The sequence below is a fragment of the Chrysemys picta genome, chromosome 1, assembly GCF_011386835.1.
Source record: "Chrysemys picta bellii isolate R12L10 chromosome 1, ASM1138683v2, whole genome shotgun sequence".
Classification (NCBI taxonomy): Eukaryota; Metazoa; Chordata; order Testudines; family Emydidae; genus Chrysemys; species Chrysemys picta.
The window spans coordinates 76,376,810-76,383,004 of record NC_088791.1 but is presented as its reverse complement, the minus strand read 5'-3'; the positions used below and the strand labels follow the sequence as shown (position 1 = coordinate 76,383,004).

The 6,195-nt window shown below is 39.0% G+C and overlaps 1 long non-coding RNA gene across 1 annotated transcript in view; it reads right to left on the bottom strand.

The window, feature by feature from the left end:
• Nucleotides 1-492: 492 nt before the first annotated feature.
• LOC112059665 (uncharacterized) overlaps nt 493-6,195 on the bottom strand; it is a 57,703-nt gene continuing 52,000 nt past the window's right edge. The window contains exon 3 of the long non-coding RNA XR_002888951.3: nt 493-968. This is a non-coding gene — a long non-coding RNA (uncharacterized LOC112059665). The remainder of the gene's footprint in view (nt 969-6,195) is intronic.

The following is a 6,195-nucleotide window of genomic DNA, read 5'->3' as shown; positions in this document are numbered from 1 at the left end:
GTAAACCCAAGATCCTCCCCCCCCGCCCAATTTTTCAGTTCAGCCACCAAACCGAAACCTCAACTATTCACAATAAGAAGCCGTCGAAAGAATTCATTGGGTAATGGAAGAATGAGGGGAGTTAGTATAGTCATTGAGCCACAAAATGATTCCTTGAAATCTGATAGATGGGGAAGTTAAGGTGGCTAGGGAGTATGAAGTTATATCAGCAGGCTCAGGTCACAAGGAAGGAATAAGGGACATCCTACAGGGCCAAGAGAGGAGGATTTTGATAGGGGACAAAAAGCCTAAGGACATTAAGATTTAAAGTTGCTTTCAGATAACATACTAGGCAAATTAAACACAACATATCAGATTGAAACAACCACCTTTTGTTCATACTTTGAGTCTGAGACATGCCTAACCTCCTTCCTCCCCCCCTTACCGCCCCCCCAAAAAATAACAGCTGATAAAAGCAATGTTACCACCAAAATGTGGAAGTATGTTGTTTATTTCTCCAGTGTGTCTTCTTGGCTTTCTTAAATCAACATAAATAAGGAAAACAGTTTTACAGAAATGTAGGAAATTTGAAATTAGAAGGTGACAGGGAGATGATCTGGTGCTCGGTTTATATTGAACAGTTGGACCCTCCACATAGTTGTCTATTTCCCCTTGCAAATAGAGGCAAAATGTATTGTACCTGCTGTGATTATATGTAGCTAAACACAAAGGCAACTGTTCTTTGTACTAGCTATGCTCTCCATGCATAACCCCTGCCTGAACTCCTTCAGTAGCCATCATTTTGTAGCACAAGTCAGTGCCCTCAAGTTCTTGCATTTCACACCAGCTTAGATAGTTGTTTTAGCATCTTGCCTAAGAAAGACCAAATCCATTTGACAATAGCTGGGGGCCAGCATGGTAAGATTCACAGACGATTCAGGGCAGCACAGCATGTGGCATGGAACATCCGAGTCCCTGTGTCTCTGCTCCTTAAAAAAAAGAAGACAATCATCAAAATCTATAGTAGCTGGGAGCCACATAGGGGACTATGCAGAAACCAGACCTAAAATATTTCATACAGAAAGGTGACATGAATTACAGAAAAGACAACATTGTGGAAATATAGACACAACCTAAGACATAGCTGTAGCCAGTGCTCCATAAAAGTTAGATATAAAACTAGCCCCAGTATAAGGAGTGGAAGAATGTCATGAAGCTCAAGGTTTGCAAACCTTTCATTCGATGTTTCCAGTTTAACAAAAAGATTGTAATGCACACACTAGTTTATGCGCTAAGCCGGAAGGACTTCACTGTGCATGTGAAAACAGTTCTGAGTCTTTCAGTAATTCCCTTTCAAAAACCCATGCTCCTTGCCAAGCCTAACACATTTGATCAAGCTATCTTGGAGACAATCACGATAAGATTAAATAAATTTAGGAAAGTGAACGCTATCTGAATTTCCGACTAAATCCATCACCCAAATGCTTTCACAAGTCTGTCCAAAAAGAAATACCATGGCCTAAGATCATGTATCTGGAATTTCAGGCAGGCTAATTCAGGTTCCAGGAAAGCTAGGATGGGGGTTCAAGTCAGGCATATAATGGGAAGCTAACTTCAACTTTGATTTAGGAGAAAATTGAGTCCTTTCATCATGAATACTGTTTTCACCAGAATTTTTTCCTCTTATCTCTGACTCCTGTTTTGTAGTCTCTGTACATCATTACTATTATTTTACGGTGTCCCCTCTCTTTTGTTTTTCACCATAGTCGCTCGCACACACACACCAGCTTTTTATATCTCTGCTCCTTTTATCACAGGATTTCCTTAGAGGACCACAAAGCCAATAATTCAAACTTGAGCTAATATTTCAAGCCCAAGATTTTCACATAGGTTCAAAACTAGACAAAATGAATTCACCCATCCCTACCTAACACCAATCTTCCTTGGCACTCCATTAGTCATTTTCCTTAGTCCCAAATTGATTTCAGTCATAAGCACAGTACTCTCTAATTTCAATATAAAAGACAAGCCATTTTTTTATCCTCTGAAGTAGCTCACCCCTGAAATTCCTACTTGCAAATTAGTCTCTTGTGCATCATGAAATCAAAAGCGTTTCATATGTCCAGGTAAATTAAACCCATACCTTGTTCTGTAAATTATTTGGTTCTTCCTCAAAATTCATCAAGTTTATTGCATATAGTCTCTGATGTGAATAATAAAAAGTGTATATGGACTGTAAAGATAATCAGCTTTAAAGAACCAATGGTACTTTATGGAGGAAAACATGAAAAATATTATTTGGAAGAAGTGTACCTACTGATCTATAGGCATCTTACATTCTGTGCTTGGAATAGGATTTTTGTTAATAATCGATATGTTCCTGTTAGTTATCCCTCACCTGAAATCATTCTAGGTTTGTAACATTTTAACAACTTCTCAACAAGCAAATTGTGTTGTCACAAAGACAGGATTAGGAAGCAGCAAATGAAAGCGGGCAGGAGCAGACTCTGAATAACAAACTTTTATTTTCAAGAAAGTCTCCCCAGAAATTAAAACATGTGAAGAAATTTCTGAAAATGAGTGCCTTGATGTCAGAAAGGTCTTCAAATTGAACGTTTTGAAGGTTTCTCATGAGTACTGATGACTCTTTAAATTATGATTATCTGGATTTGCCCCATTATACCCACCTTGCATTTGTAGCTTTCTAGACCCCTTCTAGAATAAAAGCATTAATTATTTCCACTCAAGATAATGTGTACTCTGTATAAGGTCTGGCTTAATTTCTGCACCAAATATAGCAATAAACCAATCAGAAGTAACATCAAATATATTGATATTATATTGAATGTGTCAATCTCACAGCTAAGTGTAGGGTGACCAGATAGCATGTGTGAAAAATCGGGACAGGCGCTTACATGAGAAAAAGCCCCAAATATCAGGACTGTCCCTTTAAAATCGGAACATCTTGTCACCCTAGCTATGTGTGTCAGCCTTCAGGATGGGTGTGGTTAGGATGGGAAGGATGTAGAGTATGAGAAATTTAGGCTTTGTTCCAGTTTCCACTCAAGTCAAAGAGGTTGGATTGGACCCTTAGTGAAGACACAAAACGCTATTATTTGGAAGGGGTGTGAAGGAACTCTATAAATACATTGAAGCATGAGAACTGGGTCATAGGTAGTAACTGGGAGGAACGGATTAGGTGTGAAAACAAAGTTTCAGGAAGGGTTTGTCTTGGTGATAGGCTCTACCCAACTGTTAAATTAAACAAAAATATACATAATTCGCCTGTCACAGAATATTTTCTTGTTTTCCCAGTGCTTAGTAGTCCTTTCCCAGAGAAAATCAGTCTCTCATGCTCAGCAGGAATTTACCAGGAAGTAAAAGAAGCTGAAGCACAAAAGACTTTAAATGTAGTTTGACAGTAGAATAATAGAATAGCTGGTCTACAGGAGCTAGACAAACTGTAAAAATACACTTTACCAAGCATGTTATTAGAGTACTTGAAGCAAATTGAGCTTGTAAACTCAGATATGGCCAAACCTATACCATGTGATATTCATTCCAATGCAATGAACATTCAGAGATTTGCAAAAAATATTTCAAACTACTGTTCTCCAACTTAATGTTAATATAGTGTATCAGATAACTGGAATTATTACAGCATTCAACATCAATTACAGCCATTAATCAAGACTATTGGTTAGTATTTACTGAATTCTTAACTTAGTTAACCATATGAAAGCAATTAGATCTCTGTGTTAGTGTTTAAATTGGTATGTGAACTTATATCAATTTCAAGAATTGTCACTGTTTTTTCAGTGAGGTGAGGTGGAATTTGCCTAGGGAGATGGAAACCTCGGTTTCTAATTTCATTTGTAATTTTTTTCCTGTATAATCACTATTAACAGGTCCAATGTGTAGATTGACTAATGATGGGTGAACATCAAATGGTTTAGTGTTTTGATTCAGATAAACAATTCTAAAGTGTGCATACTAACTCTGAACTTATTGTCTTCCTTCTATTTGGGGTAGAAATATCGAAAGAAATTTCTCTAATTTTGCATCTGGTGGCTGCAGGGAGTGGTAGCAGGCAAAATTGGAAAATAATGAAGAAAAAAAGTTAACTATTTTGCACCTCAAAATATTTGAGTTGGGATGTGGTTTGATTTTTGGGCTAAGATTAAGAAGCACTCTTCTTTTATCCCAATCTCAATCTACTACAGAAGATCAGCTTCAATAGCATACATAGAATTCAAATTTTATAGCCCAAGATTTAAAATCTAGAAGGCAATACAACATTCAATATGCCCAACTTTTGACATAATAATATAACATTTTTATTCTAGCAGTCAACCCATAGGATCAGACAGTGATCTCAAACAAGTGCAAGTCTGAGGTTACTCAGATCTGGAAGTGATGCAGTACTAGTTCTCACAGTGCTTGCAGTGCTGAATATTGACTTGGGCTTTTATTTGGATTTTAGCACTCAATTTATCCCTAGAGCATCTCCAGTTATATCTTGCAAATTGTTGTGCTTAACTAGATAGTTGAAAGGAAATGTTCTCATTATTTCTGCATCTTTCAATAGAGGCAATTCCCATTTTGTTTCATTTCAGATGTGGCACACAAAGCAAGTTACTGTGATATCTGTCTTCTGGAGACTTATTATTTATTTTTTGCTGGAATCTGAAATAAGTCACCTTGCTTCAGTTTAAGTCTTTTACTTGTTGTCCTACATTCAGTATACATAGAGAAAAGTTGATCACAGTCATCTTTATAACAGCTCTTGACCTATTTAAAGACTTATCGGGTCCCCCTTCAGTCTTCTTTAATCATCCCCCAGAGCTCTCCCGCTTCTCTCTCTTAACGCCTTCTTCACCCTTACCTTAGGGCTCCCTCTCCAGTGGCTTGAGGGTATCTTCATTACCCAGCCCTTCAGCAGTATTTCCTCTTCTCTGGCGCCTGGGCTTTCTCTGGACTGACCACAGTGAGCCCTTTTACAGTATCAGAGGGGCCTTAATTAGAGTCAGGTGTTCACATTAGCTTAACGGCCTCATCTGACTCTTTGCAGGTTAATTGGAGTCAGGTGATCACCCTAGCCTGGAGCAGTCCCCACTCTGGTCAGTCAGGGAACCGAAAACTGCTTATCCAGTGGCCAATATATCTGCCTTTGACTACTCTGCTGTACCCAACTGGCCTAGGTCTATCACTATATATATTTATATATAGTGATAGACAATATATATCAGTATATTATATTAAAGTCTCATAAAAGTAAAAGAATGAAGAAACTGAATAACATAATTTAAGAAAAACATCTTTTGCTCCACTAGTTTCACTCAATTAAAATAAATATTCTAATTCATCCTGTCGCTCATTCGGATTCCATTTGCATGTCTTTTCATCTCTCTTTTCATCTCAGATTATTTTTTAGTCTGACCACAATTGTCTTCACAGGCTCCAACTTTTCAAAGTGTCTGGGGTACATGACCACCAGCTCTGTCCCAGGCCCCACCCCCACCCCACCCCTTTCTCCAAGGCCCCATCCCTGCTCCGCCTCTTCCTACCCCTGCTCCACGACCAGTTCCGCCCGCTCCACTGAGCTCAGCAGATCCTCGCTCCTCCCCCTCCCTCCCAGCCTCCTGCACACCACAAAACAGCTGATTGTGGTGGCCAGGAGGCACGGGAAAGGAGGGGGAGGCGCTGATCCGTGGGCCTACCAGCAGACAGGAGGCACTGGGTTGGGGGTGGGGAGCTGAAAGGGGGCTGCTGGTGCCTATGATTGTCTCCCCATTTATCTCTGAGACACACTTGTTCCTCTTGTCTCTGTATCAGACCTGTCTACTAGATACATTACTTGTTTGAACTTTAAGAGTTTGTAAATTGTTTATTACTCTGCTTATGTCCCAAGTGCTCCAAAATGACAAAGGCGGAAAAGGGCATTAAAAATAACATATTAATATTATCTCAAAGTTTGGAGAATGCAGAAGGTCCCCCTTCAGTCTTCTTTTATCAAGACAAAACATTCCCATTTTAACTTTTTCTCAAAAGTCAGGTTTTCTAAACCTTTTATCATTTTTGTTGGTCTCCTCTAGATTCTCTCCAACCTGTCCACATCCTTCCTAAAGTGTGGTGTCCAAAACTGGAGTCTATATTATATCTAATGCCTCAGCAGAGCCAAGTACAGGGGAATAATTGCCTCCTGTGTCATATAGG